Source organism: Capra hircus, chromosome 12 (assembly GCF_001704415.2).
Source record: "Capra hircus breed San Clemente chromosome 12, ASM170441v1, whole genome shotgun sequence".
Classification (NCBI taxonomy): Eukaryota; Metazoa; Chordata; class Mammalia; order Artiodactyla; family Bovidae; genus Capra; species Capra hircus.
The window spans coordinates 28,825,667-28,844,765 of NC_030819.1; positions in this window are offsets into that span (position 1 = coordinate 28,825,667).

Genomic DNA, 19,099 nt, shown 5'->3' on the forward strand with positions numbered 1-19,099 from the left:
AAATTCCCCTATCTGCTACATTACTGCTGATGATCTGAAATGTACATGGTCTCTAAAAAATAACAGTACTGAATAAAACTGAAAGGATCATCCAAGATCCTACATAATACCAAAGTATTTATCCAGGATTACTGAATAAATCATAGCAATTTGATATCCTTTTCAGAAAAAAAAAAATCTCTGAACTTACAAGCATGTGGCATTTCACACTGTACCAACTGAGTAACAGTAAATGAAGGTATAACCACTACAACTTCTTCACCAACTTTTGTGTCTTGAAATATGATGTCTGCCCCTGGCGGCTACAATTCCAGTTCCAGATATATGTAGATGTTATATCTATCTATCAGATGGTGCCATATATATATATATCAGATGGCGCTAGTGGTAAAATATCCACCTGTCAACAAAGGAGACACGAGAAGATCCCTGGAGTAGGAAATGGGAACCTGCTCCAGTATTCTTGCCTGGAAAATTCCATTGACAGAGGAACCTGGTGGGCTATAGTCCATGGGGCTATAAAGAGCCGGACACAATTGAACAACTAAGCATGTGTATATATATATAAATGTTGTGGTCCTTTAATGGACCAGAACCTGGTGGTCCAGAGTTGAAGATAAGAAAGTGAAAGAAGGAAAGAGGTTAATATTTCCTAGGTTATGCAGAAAACCAATAAAACCCTTGGACAGAGCTTGTACCACTCACGTAGAAACAGGGTACCCTCTCAAGAAGTCTTGAGAGGTCTTGAAAACCCGAGCAGGAAAATGAGCTCACCAGGCGTCCACACTCCAGGGAATCAGCCAGAAAGAGAGATAGAGAGAGAGAGAGAAAGAAGCACATGGGGACCCTAGTGGAACAAGGGTACTTTACTGAACTCTGTGTGAATATATATACCGTATTACAAGGTAGTTTCTTCAGATAAAGATCAAAAGACCAGACTTTAAAAGTTACCAAGGAAACAAGGAGTAATAGAGGCCATAAAGCCAAACGACAATCCACATCAAAAGAGGGTCATAAATAATCCCTTTCACCATATGGAAAAGCTAATGAAGGAAATCCTGTGCAAGCATCCCATCTCTTTGATCTCAGTCCTGGGAGCGGCTTGCCGCTCAGCTTGTTCCTGACAGGAACTGATGAGGAACAGAGGACTCAAGAGAGACAGGAAACCGCACACAGGAATCCTACTCTTAAACATTCACACACACACACACACACACACACACACACACACACACACAAATATGTATATATATAACAAAAGTCAAGATAGTACAGATATGTTAAGTATTATGTATTATGAGAGAGAATTCTCCTTAGGTCTCATCCATTTCAACATAACTTCTAAGAAAAATTGCATTGCTGATTTTTTCTGTTCTATAACATTAATATCTTTAAAAGATGTATAACAAACAGCCTTGGACAATAGAGATATTATCTTGCTCCAGGGAAGAAGTTGTTTGTTGGCCAGCATAAGTTAATATCTTCATCTGTGGCAAAGGTTAGTAAAAGTTTCCTAGTTTAAGTCTGAGGTTTCCCAAGCTCTAAGCTCCTTTCCTGTAACACAACTCACTTTGTGTGCAAGAGACACCTGGCTCTCTCTGTCCTCCTTTTTGAGAAACTGGGATCAGGGTCTCAGTACAAATAGTGGTACTTAGGCTTTTGTAATTGTGAGTGATAAACAATTCTGTCTCTCTGAACAATGAGTTTCACATTTTCTACTAGTATCCATAAATCCAAGGCCCATGATTGTTCTTGACATACAGGAGCATATATTAGTCAAAATGCAATACATTTAATAATATGCAAATATTAAAATTGAGTTTGACAGAATTACATGCAGTATGAAGTGTTAAGTGAAAATATGCTCATGTATACAAGTTAAGTTAAATGCATCAAAGAGTAATTTAATTTACTGATAAGAAAGATGGAGGGAAGAATGCAAAGATAATTTAGTGCTAAAACAAGTATGTGTCTGTCCACTCAGTTATGTCCAACTCTATGTGACCACATGGACTGTAGACATGCTCTTCTGTCTATGGGATTTCCCAGGCAAGAATACTGTAAAGTGAAGTCACTCAGTCGTGTCTGACTCTTTGAGACCCCATAGACTATAGCCTATGAGGCTCCTCCATCCAAGGGATTCTCCAGGCAAGAATATTGGAGTGGGTTACCATTTCCTTTTCCAGGGGATCTTCCCAACCCAGGGATTGAACCCGGGTCTCCACACTGTACGCAGACACTTTAACCTCTGAGCCACCAGGGAAGCCCAAGAATACTGGAAGGGGTTGCTATTTCCTCCTCCAGGGGAACTTCCTGACCCAGGGATTGAACCTGTGTGTTCTGCACTGGCAGGAGGATTTTTACAACTGCGTCCCCTGGGAAACCCAACACAAGTATAGTATTATAATTATAGAACCTAGGTCATTACAAAATGGTATTCACTGTAAAATTCTTTCCATGTTGGTCTCTATTTGAAAATTTTCACAATAAAGTGAAAGAATTGAGAATTGCCTATACTAATACATTGCTAAAATTGTATAAAACTTTAACAGAAATTCAGTGAAGTTTATCAGAGGTACAGGGCTTCCCTGGTGACTCACATGATAAAGAATCTGCCTGCAATGGAAGAGACCTGGGTTGGGAAGATCCTCTGGAGGAGAAAATGGCAACCCACTCCAGTATTCCTGCCTGGGAAATTCCACGGACAGAGGATCTTGGCAGGCTAAAATCCATGGAGTTGCAAAGAGTGCAACATGACTGAGAATACACACTATTCCTGCAATCGAGGTATGTAAAACTTGGATAGGTTTTGGATAATTTCTTCCACATCTTGGAATATTTAGCATGGTAAATAATTTAAAATGCATTTGTATTAACATAAACTAGGATTTATTCTAATTTGTACTTTACTTCTTAATAGTTCATAGAAAAATAGCAATAATTCTGACTAAAAAGTTGTAATGCTTGCCTTGGGTAAGGGAACAGGGAGTAGGAAGTACATTTGAGTTTGTTAAAAACATAATAGCTGAGATGGCTCTATCAATGATCATGATGACAAACAATGGAACTTATTTTCTGTGAGGTTGAATGCTCATCTCAAATTTGATTTATCCCTAAGATTTTATTACTAAACTGATTTAATTATTATTGAAACTGAGGTTGGAACTCTACTCTGAATGTTAATTTTATTCAATTTATATTCAATTTATTTCAATAATATATCATATTGTCTTTTGGGAGATAAGAGTGAAAAAGGAATTAAATGATTAGTTTGGAGGAAAGACCATCTAGATGTGACTACATAGTAATGTGCTGTGCTTAGTTGCTCAGTAGTGTCCTCTCTGCAGCCCCATGGGCTGTAGCCTACCAGGCTCCCCTGTCCATGGGGATTCTCCAGGCAGGAATATTGGAGTGGGTTGCTATGCTCTTCTCCAGGGGATCTTCCCTGCCTAGGGATCAAACCCAGGTCTGCATTGTTGGTGGATTGTTGACCATCTGAGCCACCAAGGAAGCTCAAGAATACTGGATTGTATAGTCTAACCCTTCTCCAGGGGATCTTCCTGATCCAGGAATTGAACTGATGTCTCCTGTATTGCAGGCAGATTCTTTATCAGCTGAGCCACTAGGGAAGCCTCTCCCACTACAAGGTAATATTCCAGGTGAAATAATCACAATAGTGATTCCTAATATCTTGGCATTTCCTTCATAGCTCTATTTAGACCATAAAAAGAAGTGAAAAATATTCTCAAACATTCCTGTTAACAACCTGCCAGCTGGCTTACTTATAAGGAACAGTCTTTTTATTGAATCTGATTTGGGAATTATTTAAGTTATTTCTGAATGTCAAACTGCTTTTTTGCAATTTGGTCCTATGAATGTAACTTCGTATATTCCTTCTTTCAGTGCACTGATGGGCCGGGTGATTTACATTTCCTTCTCTTGCACCAGTGTCCAGCAGTGTCAGTTGCCTCTTTCACTCTCAAAGAATCTTACTCTCCCTCTAATATACTAATAGCCAAACCAGTTTAAGATGTATAGAGGCACTGAATACCCACAAACAAACTTGCTTTTGAATTTATAACTCTCTGAGGCTATTTTTTCATTGCTAATAGGATAGATCTTATCTCCAGAGTTATTCATTCTATATGAGCAGTGCTTTCAAGGTGAATTGATTTCAGCCTGTGAAAACAAGTACATTGCTCCAAGATATGCTTTATTAATGCTCCCTAGTATGCTGCCACAGTCTTAAGAGCTTGGTTATAAATAAAATGACACATGATGAGTGAAAACACTTCTTTTAAATTGACTCAACCAGAAGATACAACACATCCAAGAAAATTTAAGGACTAAAAATTTCTAAATTTTTAATAAATGGTTAAAGTTGAAATCTAATCATATATGCCTAATGATTTCTTTCCAAGCTATTTTAGAAAAAATATTTTATTTTTTCTTATTGTATACTTATATATTTTGAAATATAATTTAAAATAACTATCTCACACAAATGGAATCTTAAAAATTTTCAATAAATAATAGGATGTACTATATATTCTTAGTATGCAATTTAAAATTTCCCACTTTTAAAATTAGCATCTCTATATTCAAATGGGTACGTAGGAAGGGAGAAGAGATAAACTGATAGATGGGTTGATGATAGGTTAGATAGATATGCATTTTAGGAGAAAACTATTCTTTAGATTTTCTGAAAGCACCATTTCCATGTTGATGGTAATAAAGTGTTTTTTATATATGTAGGTACTTAAGAAGGAATTGTGTGTTATTAAAATCTCAATACTGCCAAAGTTATTAATAAAATTCAATTGTCTCTTCCTCACCACTCCTGTCCTACTTCTCAAAGACAGTATTTTTTTTAAAGTTTCTACTACAATGTTCTAGAAAATGTTACATGTATTCTCCTACCTCTATCTGTACCTAAGTTGTTGTAGCTTAGTAATTGAGACCAAATATTTTTCATATTCTACATGTAACTCTACCCATATCTTTTTCAACATCACTTAACATGACTCACAATGTATTTATCCCAGACTTCCTTAAAAACTAGTTAGATTGCTTTTTGTCTTTAACCTACAAAAATGAACATTTACACATATTTTTAGGATGCCACCAATCAATTGAAGGGCTATATCAAAGTATTTGTGCATTTTTATTTTGTAAAATATGAGTTTATACCAAATACTTATAATTGCTAATTTAATACAACACCATATTTGTATGTACTTTACATATAATGTTAAATATTTTGAAATCTTGCATCTCACCTAACTCAAATATATAGTTAATTTATTTTTTATTATAAGTATCCTTAAGTATACTTATCACTTATCCTTTAAGTATCAGTGACACTGAAACAATCTTCACTTATTTAACTGCCAAATCTATGTATTTTTTAAAACTACTTGTTCATATATGGTATGTAATATTTTAATTAAAATATATAATCAAACATATCACTACATTAGATTTATCACTGAGTATCTGTGGGATATTATTTAAGTTATTTAATCTCTCATAGCCTCATTTTATTTTGTCATAGTGTAATAATATAATTATCTGCATCAAAGAGAAATTATGATACTGGCAAAATATTTTACATAATATATTATATTATCATATATTCATTAATATAATAACATACTGTTAAATATGGAATATAATAATGCAATGAAAATATGTAATAATATATATGTGAACACACATATATATATAGTCAAAAAATTTAACTTTCTTCAAATGAGACGCATAAAAGAGCCAAAATCCTAAAAAACACATTTTCTGCTATCATGTGAATGGGTCCACAGTGATGGCAAGTGACTTTCAATTCTATTTTTAGTACTTTATACATACTCTGTTTAACACAGGTGCAATATCATTTGTCTCATTTTGCATTTATTGCAGTTATTTTTATCAGGACCAACTATAGTGAAAAGAATTTCTGAGGACTGACTAAATGAGACTCCTAAATGAAAAAGTAATGGCTAAGAAAAGAAAGATGATAATGGTAAGAAATATAGCAATAGGATTACTCTTTTGGTGGGTACACATATGTATTTAAAGTTTTATAAAGTACAAAGAAGCCTAGATACTGCTGAAAACTGTAGCACACCCTGGAGCTTCCAGGAGAATATGCACTTTTTAATTCTAAAGTGACTCAAGTTAAAATAAATCATCTACTAAGCATCAAGAAAGGTAGAAATTTGAATTTGTGAAACTAGCTATTCATAATGAAAAAAGGACACATTCATGTGGAAGGAAGAAAAAATGTCTTTCAGTTTTTACTGATAGATTGTGAATTAAATTCAAGCTGTTGAAACTGTTAAAAAAGTTAATTATATGAAGGTTTCTAAGAATGCTGATATGTAACAAAGAGACTATATATATATAGTTATATATATACACAACTATATATATAAAACTGTATATAGTTATATATATAACTATATATAGTTGCTCAGATGATAAAGAATCTGCCTTGCAATGTAGGAGACTCAGGTTTGATTCCTGAGTCAGGAAGATCCCCTGGAGAAGAGAATTTTCCAGGCAAAAATTCTTGCCTGGATAATTCCATGGACAAAAGAGCCTGGTTGGCTACAGTCCATAGTGTCACAAAGAGTCAGACATGACTGAGTGACTAACAATTTCACTGTTATATATAAATATATACACACATATAAATTTTTATTTATGTATAATGTCGGACATAGTATGCATAAAGTGTTAGACATGGCACTGAAAGCTACTGGAATTTACTGTGTATCCATAAACAGCATGAAATTGTTCAAAAGACATCACTATATTGCTTTGCTTATCAGTTGTCTATATTTATGTGACTCTTAACTATGGACTCTCTATTCAGTTCAACTGTTTTAATTTTCTTTTATTGCCAGAACAACTGTCTTGATTGTTGTAACTATATAGTAAGTAATGAAGTCAGATAGTGTCAGTCTTCATGTTTTGTTTTGTTTTGTTTTCTTCTTCTCTAATGAATGGAGTATTCTGTATCTTGTGCCTTAAATTTAAGATTCAGTTTGTTGATTTTCCACAGCATAACTTACTGGATTTTTCATTTGGACTGTGTTGAATCTTTGGATCAAGTTCTGAAGAACCAATGTCTTGACAATAATGAGTGTTCCTTCCCATGTACATGGAATCTCTCTTCATTTACTTAGTTTTTCTCTGATATATTTAGTCAGTTTTGTGGCTCTTCTTATAACTATGCATATTTTATTATATCTATGTCTAAGTATATAATTTAGGGGTCTAAATAATAATGTTTTTAGTTTCAAATTCCACTTGTTCATTGCTAGTTCAAAATTGGAAAAGGAGTATGTCAAGGCTGTATATTGGCACCCTGCTTATTTAACTTACATGCAGAGTACATCATGGAAAATGCCGACTCATTTGGCAAATTCCTGATGCTGGGAAAGATGGAGAGCAAGAGGAGAAGGGAGTGACAGAGTATGAGATGGTTGGATGGTATCACTGACTTAATGGATATGAGCTTGAGCAAACTTTGGGATATAGTGAAGGACAGAGAACCCTGGTGTCCTTATGTGCATGGGGTCACAAATAGACACGACTCAACAACTGAACAAAGACAAAACATTGCTAATATATACAAAAATAATTCCTTTTTTTCACATAAACCTTGTATCTTGCAACATTGTTATAACCATTCACTAGTTACATGAGGAGCTTATTGTTGAATTTTGTATTTTTATATATCCAAATAAATGACTGAATTTATTAATTTAATTTAAATTATTTAATAAATGATTGTCCTTCCCAAAGGCAGTCTTATTCCTTTCTTCCAAATCTGTAAAAGTTTTTAATCCTTTTGTTTTTTAATCTTATTGCACTAGCAAGAACTTCCAGTACAATGTTGAAACATAGCGGTGAGAAAGGACTTCCTTTTTTTCCCTGATCTTAGCCAGACAGTGTTGTTTTTCATTACATATAATGTTAACTGTAATTTTTTGTATATGTTCATTATAAAATTGAGGAAATTCCCCTTTATTCCTAGTTTGTTGAGAATTTTATAACTGATAGGTGCTGGATTTTGACAAATGCTTTTAGTGCTTCTATTCATATGATCATGAAATTTTTCTTCTTTACTCTGTTGATGTGATGTAGTACATTAATGGATTTTCAAATGTTAATCAGCTTTTTCATATGTAATTAATACAACTTTCCAAGTTATATATTCTTTCTATATATTGTTGAATTTGATATGCTAATATTTAATTAGAATTTCCCCACCTATTTTCATGAGTGATATTGGTTTGTAGTTTTATTTTATTATATGTTTTTCATTTTTATTGACATTAAGATAACATTAGCTTCATTAGGAATATGAATTGTGAAGAATTTCCTCAACTTCCATTCTCCTGAAAAAGATTGTAGAGAACTGGAATGTGTGTATGTGTGCTACTACTACTACTAAGTCGCTTTAGTCGTGTCCAACTGTGCGACCCCATAGACGGCAGCCCACCAGGATCCCCTGTCCCTGGGATTCTCCAGGCAGGAATACTGGAGTGGGTTGCCATTTCCTTCTCCAGTATGTGTGCTAAGTCGCTTAGTTTGTATCTGACTCTTTGCAACGCTATAGACCTCAGGTTGCTAGACTCCTCTGTCCATGAGTTTCTCCAGGCAAAAATACTGGAGTGGGTTTACATTTCCTTCTTCAGGGGATCTTCCTGACCCAGGGATTGAACCCCCATCTTCCATGCCTCCTGCATTGCAGGTGGATTCTTTACCTGCTGAGCCACTAGGGAAGCCCACTGGAAGTATTCATCAATGCAATTAGATTAAACCAGAGGTATAAGCATTAGAAAATGAGGCAAAACTATCTCTACCTGAAGATAAAACAAATAGTATAAAAAATCACTTGAAGAGTAAATAGAAATACTTGAAGAATAAATGAGAAGCCAACAAAATTGGATCCCTTTGGGAAAGACTTAAGAAATAGGGGCTAGGATTCAAGACTAGCGGAAAAGTCTTCTTATAGCTTCTTATGTGAATTTGAATCTTGGCTACTAAATTGTTTTCATAATCAAAAACAGTAAATAAACTTAAGTGATCAATGATGTTTTAAATAAATTTAAACAAATGGCACTTTCTCTACATTACTTGGTTTCATAAAAATAATTTTGAATGGTTTTATAACACCGAATTTTTTACCTCATGCCAAAATTGGGACACATTGGAAGTGATCAAGCTCTTTGGAGCAATGATTGAATCTTGATTTGGGACAGGAAATGTACGATGTGAGTCTGGGACATCTTGGGTCAAGAAGAAAAACTCATGAACACTTGTCAGCATAATAAAAGGAGACAGTTTAAATATCTCCCACAGTTTAATTAGGGGAAATTTTATATTTTAAAAGAGGTAGAAGCATTTGAAATACATTAAATATACCAAAAACCCATGAGCCTGCGATAATACCTGAAGAAGAAAAAGCAAAGTTGAAAATGTTATTGTCCAATATTGAAATTGTTTTTACACTGACTTCTTATTCTGAAAACTGGGAGCTAAAGGGGATGATGTCAGTTTTTATTCAGTGTTTCTATGAAGAATTCTACTAGAAGACATCTAAAAAGCCCCAGATAACAAATGAAAGAAATTTGTGTTGTTTTTTTTTTTTCCTTTTCAGAGCAATGACAGCTATAAATGCCAAAAAATTTTAAGATTTAAGCATAACTTAACCATAATAAATTCTGTGAAAGAGATAGCAGAGTTAAAAACAAGGAAATAAATAAAGGACTACATTCTGATATATTATTTATAAAAATTTAAAGAATGTTCAAATTTATTTTTCATCTACTTCAGTTTGTAGTACAGAAACGATCTGCTAAATATGTACAGTGTTTATTTTTTAATCATTCATCTGTGGCTTTCAAATGGATTTAGTCTGGGATGAGGATATAAGCCAAAAGAAGCAAAGCACCACTTGACTCAAAGAGATAAACAAACAAATCTGAGGTTATCAGAATATGCATGTGGTTTAATAAACTCACAAAGAATGAAAGCTTAAAATTTAATGCAGTTTATCATAATAAAAGAGCTGAACATAGAGAAAATAATTTCCAGATTGCTATATAGACTTGGTGTTACACATAGATTTAATGAAAATGGAAGGGCATTTTCATCAAATCTATGTGTAACACCAAGTCTATTATCTTTTCAGAACTGATTAATGATTAAAATAATCTAACTAAATACTCTTTCATCCAAAAATTTGATGAAATTCCCTCCAAACTTTCATGAGGGGTTTGATGTCAATAATTAAGCAATGTCTGAAGGGGATTGTGCTGCCAAAAATGATGGCAGCAGAAACAGAGTAAAAGAAAAAAAAAAAGTGGTAAATATACTGCAATAAATGATTTAATTTAAACAAGTGAAAGATATTTAATTTTGTCTTTTTGTCTAATAGAGTTACAAACTCATACTAAATACACTTAGTAAAACTTTATTTTTCTTAAATAAAAGTTAAGACATAATTTAAAGAAATTATTTATCAATGTGGTACAAAAAAGTGAAAATGCCACACAGGAAGATTCATAATGAAACTGATTTGCCAAAGGCATTTGGTACAAAATTTTCCCATAACTTCACCAGCTCTGTAACATGAAATATAATTAGTTTAAGAGATTCACTACATTGGACATTTCATGTTAACTTCAATTGAAGATAGCAATACATAGACCTAGCAGATGTACTTCATAGGAATTGTACAATGGCAAAGGGAAACAACTTTATATACAAGGCTTTCTCAGCATGTTTTTGTTAAGGTAGAAGAGAGTAATTGTATCTTAAAATAAAATGACTAGCTTATCTAGAATGAGGAAAAAAACAAAAACAGAGGAGAGTGTCTAAATGAATATGCTAAGTTTGTAGATGTTCATAGAATACGATTTTATTTCTTTTGATTAAGACTGGTATTAAGTTTAAATATAGATATTTAATCTTATTTATAAGATTAAAAGAAATCTGTTCTAAAGTTATTTTAGAAACTATAACACAGCTTTCTCTCTCTTGAAATGACAAATATTTCTTGAATTGTTTATTCTTAATAAGAGATTGTGGGGCTTCCCAGATGGCACTAGTGGTAAAGAACTTGTTTCCCAATGGAGGAGATGCAAGAGATGTGAGTTCAATCACTGGGTCTCGGAGATCCCCTGGAGGAAGGCATGGCGACCCACTGCGGTATTCTTGCCTGGAGAATCCTATGGACTGAGGAGCCTGATGGGCTACAGTCCATAGGGTCGAAAAGAAGCAGACACGACTGAAGTGACTTAGCATGCAGCATGCAATAAGAGGTTGTAAAAGACTTTACTTTACCTTATGAGTGATCCTTCCAGAAGGCAAAGATTCTGTGTCCTAGAATAATTCTGTGTATTTTATGTTGAATTTATAATCTTCTTGATTAAGAGAAATGAGTTTCACTTTTAAAAGAGTTATGCTTTTTTTGTAATACTCATATTACCTCCTAATATTTATTTTTAAAGATTTAGTCATTTTGGTGAAATAGATATGTACATGTATTTCTCAACCATACATAATCCTATTTATGTAAATGTTCAAATCTCCTGACAATTTCTGACATTTTGCCTTCTCCAAATATTAATTGGCCTTACCAAAGAAAGTGTAAACACCCTTGTAGCTTCATCAAAGGAGGTAGTTTTACAACTTGAAGCAAGGTGTCTACCTAAAGTAGAGTCTGTGGTTCCAGAGAAGACTCTTGAGAATCCTTTGAATATCAAGAAAATCAAGCCAATCTTAAAATCAACCCTGAATATTTATTGGAAGGACTGATGCTGAAGCTGAATTCCAATAATTTGGGCCACCTGATGAGAAGAGCTGACTCACTGGAAAAGACGCTGATGCTGGGAAAGATTGAGGGCAAGAGGAGAAGAGAGTGACAGGATGAGAGGATTGGATGACATCACTGGTTCAATGGACATGAGTCTGAGCAAACTCTGGGAGATAATAAAGGACAGGGAAGCCTGGTGTGTTGCAGTTCATGGTGTTGCAGTGTTGGGCATGACTTAGCGACTGAACAACAATCCTTCCACAGAGATGAAGAGATAAGGTATTTCTCTATCTTGACGGCTAAATTTCAGAGGACTGGCTCCCAAATCTCCCTTAGTCAACCTTTAATAATGAAAATTCTCTTTATTATGTTCTTGGATACTACTCTCCTTAAATGCTGATCTCTAAAACCTCCCAACAGCTCTCAGCCAAACAGCATGCTCAATAGATAATACAGGAGTCTTTCAGAGCCATTGAGCATGTGAACATGCCATCCCTGTAAAATACTTTACCAGTCTCAATCTTGCAATGATTTCTTCCATCTCTAATAATATTTGGGGAAAATTTTATCTATCTTAAGCAAACAGGGGAACTAACCAAGTATTGACAGTTGCCTATTTCTCTGCTTTATTTTGACCAAAATTTAGTCAAACTTCTTTACTATGACTCTAATTGCCTCCAGGTCCAAATAAGAACTAAAAATTGGGACATATCTCTTATCAGCTACTCTGGAGAAATGGTGGATCTTTCCTGTCAGATCCTACAGGTATTTCTCCTTGCCTCCCCAACTTCCCCTTAATGGTTTATGCTAAAACTTTTGCTTACTTCTCTCTATCTAGTAAAAGGAAAGTTTTATCCCTTTGAGGAGGTTCTTGCAGATTTCTGAGATTGAACCATTCTCCTTATTGCAGTTATTTTTGTAATTAAAATCTCTCATTATGTAAGTCCAAATGTATTTTTAACTGTTTATCAGCTTTACTGAGGTACAATTGATGCACAAAGAATTACATATGTTTAATATGTACAATTTGATAAATCTGGACATATAAAACACCCATAATGCCATTACTGCCATTAACAAATTAATAATAGATATATTCAACACCACTCAAACTTTCTTTGTGTCCCTTTGTTTTCCTTATTTTTTTCATGATAAGAACATGTAAAAAATCTATCTTCTTGATAAATTTTGAAATGTATAATAACCATATTGTTAGCTGTAGGTGCTATGTCATACAGCTGATCTCTAGAAATTATTGTTCCATATGCAACAACATGTGTGAAACTGAAGATCATTATGATAAATGAAGAAAACCCAACACAGAAGAAAAAACATGTGATTCTGTAACTGGTAAGAGTCATACTTGACTCTTCCATGATAGATCTGTTTCTTTGGCTGCTTTTGTTATTATAATCAGACATAATGGCCTACCTCAGATAATCCTGCCCCTCTGCCAGACTGTTAAGCTAAAGTGCCTTTGTTCAGAATCCTGTCTATATATATAGATGGCAGGAAGGAAGAAATTGACACATCTCCCTTCTTTAGGCTTGCCATTCTAGGAGATAATTGCAAGATTACATGGCCATTTTACTTTGTTTCCTTTATCTCCCCCATCTCTGATCCATAAAAGAACCTGGCATCCAGACCCAGACAATATGGTTATTTTGAGACATCAGTCTGCCATAATCTTGATCAGCCAGCTTTCCAAATAAATTTGTATTCTTTGCATTAAACCTAACCCCTCAGATTCACTGGCCTCTCCTGCAGCGAGCAGAGTGACCTTGGACTAGATAATAATTTTGCTTCTATGCTGTATCTAAAATAGTCAAACTCATAGAAACAAAGACTACAATAATGATGGCTGATTTGTTTTTATTTGACACAATTTGTAGACTGCTTTTGTTTTTCAGTATAGATAATTAATAAGGGATAGTACCATTATAAGAAGGGCTTGAAAAAAATTCACCCTCTTCTCATAATCATTTTACTGAAACATAACTTTTATTGAAATAAAATTGACATGCTGTATAAATAACAAAGCTTACCTGAAATGACTTTTAGTAACTATCATATTGTTGGCAATTTAAAAATACTCTGCCACTGTAAAATTTCCTCATTATTTGCCCCACTACAAATTAAAACCTAGACCTCATTTTACCTCTTAGTGCTAAGGCACAAGCATATGAAAAGTCTCCCACAAGCATATCAGTAGAAAAGATAGCTATATCATAAGGAAAGGACACTAAGTAGTAGTTGCTCTTTCTTGTTTGTCTTTGGATCTTTGAGTGGTGTAGAACCTAGGAGTCACCAGAGCCTCAGATTTTTCATGTCACAATACTTGCTCTGGGTAAATGGTAACAGATATACTTCTGATGGAGAAATCCCTTCCTTGGTTTTGGTCACTCAGTATTCTGAGCATCTAAGTCTGGAGACATTTTTCCAAGAAATTTTGTGAATTAATATCTTTTAATACATTTTTTTTTTCTGTTAAAACCAAGAAAAAGTGTATTCTGATAATTCCAGCTAGGAACCCTGAATGGCAACAGCAAGTTTGTCACCTCACAGTAAGTTATGTCAACTATCCAGAGGCCTATTTGCTAGAATCCATGTCTCTAAGAGATGTGTACACACACATGGGAGGACCCTGAGACATACAAAATACAGACTCAGACTCAGGCAAAGCAAGATGATTGGTCAAAGGAAATCTGGAAGAAATGCACAATAAAAATAATTCAAACTACCACAAATGCTCAACTCTCTCTCTGAGTCTACTCACATGTCTATCCACATGTACTATATGTGTGCGCATATATATATATATATATATATTCCCCCCTGCTTTCTATTAGACACTTTACCTGTTCACTACTTTCTGTCTTTGTCGGAATATTTTTCTGTAAAGCTGCAGAGCCAGGCCCCGTTACTGACCACTGGTGTAGTGCCTAAGATTCAGCGCTCTCACACCAAAACCCAACCTTAATCTCTGGCCAGGAGTCAAAGCCCTGTTTCAAGCTGCTGCACACTGAGTCAACTTGAGATCAGTATGATGTGGATAAATTTAAAAAAAGTTTAAAATTGATGTGATCATTAGCACAAAGGAAGAAATTTTCCTTTACCCTTCTAGGTTCTGCTGGTTGGTATAAAAATTAAATTGTCATGAGCCAGATTAACAAGAGAAAATAAAACAAAGATTTCATAACATGTATGCATGGGTGATACTCAGAAATACTAACTCACCAAACCAGCCAAGTCCTCACCTTAAATATATTCTTCAGCTAGAGATAAAAAGAGGATGTTGAGTTGTGGTGAGAATCAGTTATAGGAGGTTATCAGGAAAAGAACAGTAAACCAGGGTGATTCTGATATTACTTGAAGTCTCCATCTTCTCCATGGATACAGATCTTCAAGAGATTTGGTCATTCACCTCTTCCAGTTACAGAAAGACACCCTTACAAATGGAAATTTCCCTTACAAATATAAATGTTCTTACTAAAGGGTAACTCCTACTTGGTTTTCCTAGCCCTTCCATGTGAACTGTTTTTTCAGGAAAAAAAACTAGATGAATGGCATTAATATGTCAATGAGATATATTTTAGGGTGTGAAAATTTGCTCCCCAACACCATTTTTCATTGAAAAATAACCAAGAGTTATTGGTTCAGAAAGTATGGTATAAGTGAATGAAACCTCATTAAAATGTGTTTATTATGTGGAATATGGACAAATTGTGTCAGAAAAAAATAGAAAGGGGGAATCAGTTTTACATTTTCATCCTAAATAAATATACAAATATAAAAAGTATTCTGAGCTACTATGTAGGTGTTATTTTACTTCCTTTCTCTTTTTAACCTCTTTCTTGACTTATTTTATGTATGAATACTCCCTTAGGCTACTTATGCTAATCTTAAGAGCAGTAATTATTCAGAATTCTTATCTGACAAATGCACACTCACATACCATTTGTCTCTAGGCTTAACAGCATTTTAATGGTGATAAACAGAAATACTTCCAAGAGTAATTGACTGCCATTTTCTAATTATGTTTTATTCTATTACTTTGCTGAAAAGTTTTTATTGATGCATGAAAAAATATTACAAAAGTGGGAGGGAGGCATGTGTTTAATTATTTTATTGTCTTCTGTCAAAGGTTTAGGTTTTGCTTTAAATCTAGACACTTGAATATTTTTGTGTTTAAGCATAACCTTTGTTTGTAGTAGTTGTACAGTTGATTATCACACATTTTAAAATTATTCACAGAGAATGATTCTGATAGTGAAGTTTATCTAAAGTGGCTATTTAAAAAGCATGCTCTATTATGTACACAGATGTTTTATGATGCTCATTTTTCATGGCAAGTATAAAGAATCTAAAGAAACATCTAAGTAATGCAAAGTGGATTTCAAGTGTTTGAATACATGCCTTTTTATGATAATAACCAAAATATATGAAGGATGAAATATTTAATACTTCATAATATTAATAATATAATGACATTTGGGGCCATTTCAATTTAAATGAAGTTTTAATTTGTTTGTTTTCATGAGAATAAAACTAAACTTAGATGGAGAAACTTACCCTATTAATATCTACTTTGACTTTGAAGCAAATTTAGAGTAAATGAATGAATTTATAGATATTTATTTAATTGAATTTTGCCTGCACATAATAGTTTCAGTCTTCCATTACATATTCTAAGTAAAAATATTATCATTAAATTGCTAATTATCAGTAACATAATGTATATAGCATACTTACTTACTTATACAAAGAGAAAAAAAAATAGGCTTGTTGCCATACTGTAACCTAGCAAGGCCCTATGGGGCCTTTTTGGGAAAGACATCCTTACCCATGTCCTCTGCCTGGTTCTTATTTGTAGAAAATTGTAGTCTCCCAGGTCTCCCTTGAAACATAAAAGCCTGATTCAAGAATTAATGACTGAAAGGATATGAAGAGGTAGTGACAAAAATTACAGTTAGGCCAGGACAACTAGTAACAACTCAAACAGTAAATCAACCACATGATATTCACAAAATCTTTAGCTCCTCTCTGAAGTACTTCCTTCAGAGTGCTTGTTCCTTAGAAGAAAACTATGACAAACCTAGACAGCATATTAAAAAGCAGAGACATTATTTTGCTGGCAAAGGTCTGTCTAATCAAAGCTATGGTATTTCCAGTAGTTATGTATAGATATGAGAGTTGGACTATAAAGAAAGCTGAATACCTAAGAATTGATGCTTTTAAGCTGTGGTGATGGAGGAGACTCTTGAAAGTCTCTTGGACAGCAAGGAGATCCAACCAGTCAATCCTAAAAGAAATCAGTCCTAAATATTCACTGGAAGGACTGATGCTGAAGCTGAAACTCCAATAATTTGTCCACCTGATGTGAAGAACTGACTCCTTGGAAAAGACCCTGATGTTGGAAAAGATAGAAGGCAGGCGGAATAGGGGATGACAGAGGATGTGATGGTCATGTTAGGTAGTTAAAATAGGAAAAAGGAGTCCCGAATGGTGGTTGCTAAAAGACAAACAAGGGAAAAATCTATGAAAAAAGAACAAAGGAATGTCCGAGGTACAGAGTGAGAACCTCAGGTAAAAAAAAAACAGCCTTACTGACTAGCCCAATTTACATAGGGCAGGCTCCGGGGAAGGAGAAAAAAACATGAAAAGAGGAGCCAAAATTGAGCTAGAGGACTCTCTTCATGCCTTTTGGTTCAGCCCACCCTCATGCCTTAGGGGTGTGTTTTCCTTTACTTGCCAAATAAAACGGAGCTGTAACACTGGTCCATTCTTTGCTTTAAATTTTTGCTGTGGTGAGACAGAACCAGGAAAATTACACACTCCCCTGACATCTATGGTGCTGTAATTCAGATTTAACCTGGCTGAAAAAACCCTGGCTCAGCCCCCATGCAGTAGAGGCCAAGCATAGTAGGAGCCCAGCTAGGTGAATGTTCCCGCAATGGATGTTGAATGTGAAGAAAACCCAGCACCAGGGAAGTGACAAGCATGCTGGAAATGAGGACAGTAAAAACAAACTTGGTGGAAAGCTCACACATTTCAGTCTCAGTTTCCTCAGCACATTTTCCCCACTGCTTTTTCCTTCCATCCTTCAACTCCCCTCTTCCAGGACTTGAGCCTGACCAAAACACACAGTGCCTGATTTCAGGACCTAATGAAGCTCAGGCTCTTGATGTCTCATTGAAAAAAATTGAGTGAGAGACACAGCAATAGGTAAAATGTGGATTTATTCGGATTTAGAGAGAAGCACACTCCACAGGGTGTGGGCCATTGCAGAGGGCAAGTGCTTTGGCCATGGAATGGGGTATGGTTAGTTTTTCTAAGATGGGCAATTTCATATGCTAATGAGTGGGAGGACCATTCCAACAATTGGGGAACCGCCCACTCCTAGGTCTTTTGACAGTCTTTTGACCACCCACTCCTCAGTCTTTTGCCTTGGGGCTTCTCCTCTGGTTCAGCTAGTAAAAAATCTGCCTGCAATGTGGGAGATCTGGGTCCGATCCCTGGACTGGGAAGATACCCTGGAGAGGGGAAAGGCTACCCACTCCAGTATTCTGGCTTGGAGAATCCCATGGACAGGAATCGGACATGACTCAGCGACTTTCTGAGTCACACCTCTGGGTGTGTCATTTACCTTGCAGATTGAGGATCAAAGTTTACTTGAATTGTACTTGTTTAGTTTTAATCTTGGATCCATTTGATTTTAATTTGTTTATTTTATGTCTTTGGGCTATGTCATTATTTCAAAAGTTGTGCTCTGCCCCCTTCCTTCCTGTTTCATGCTCTTTTCCTGAGCCGCTTCCAGGCCCACAATTTTGCCTTTACAAACTTCTGGAGGGACAACCAGAAAATAGCTGGACCTTGGGAGGGAAATATTATATAATATCCAACCCCTCTAGATATTGAGGCCTTCATCTTCCATGTTTCCTACAACATGTGCAACAACAGCATATCTCAGTGAACCCGCTAGGGCAGGTGACATGCACACAATGCCTGCTAGAAGTCCATCTCTTGGTGGCATCCCTTCAAGGGCAATTAAGGTTCCAGGGATGTTTGCCACTTTGGGAGTTAACCCTGCAGGTTATTTGGACAGAAACCCTTACAACTCTTCTCCTAAAGTTACAAACATATCCCCTGATTCAAATCTCCATTCCATTTTTATGGAATATCTGCTCTGGTGCCTCATCAATTTGTCCTTAAGCAATTTACTAACTCCTACAATCAGGACCCTGCCCTCTTGTAGGCAACATTGCTCCA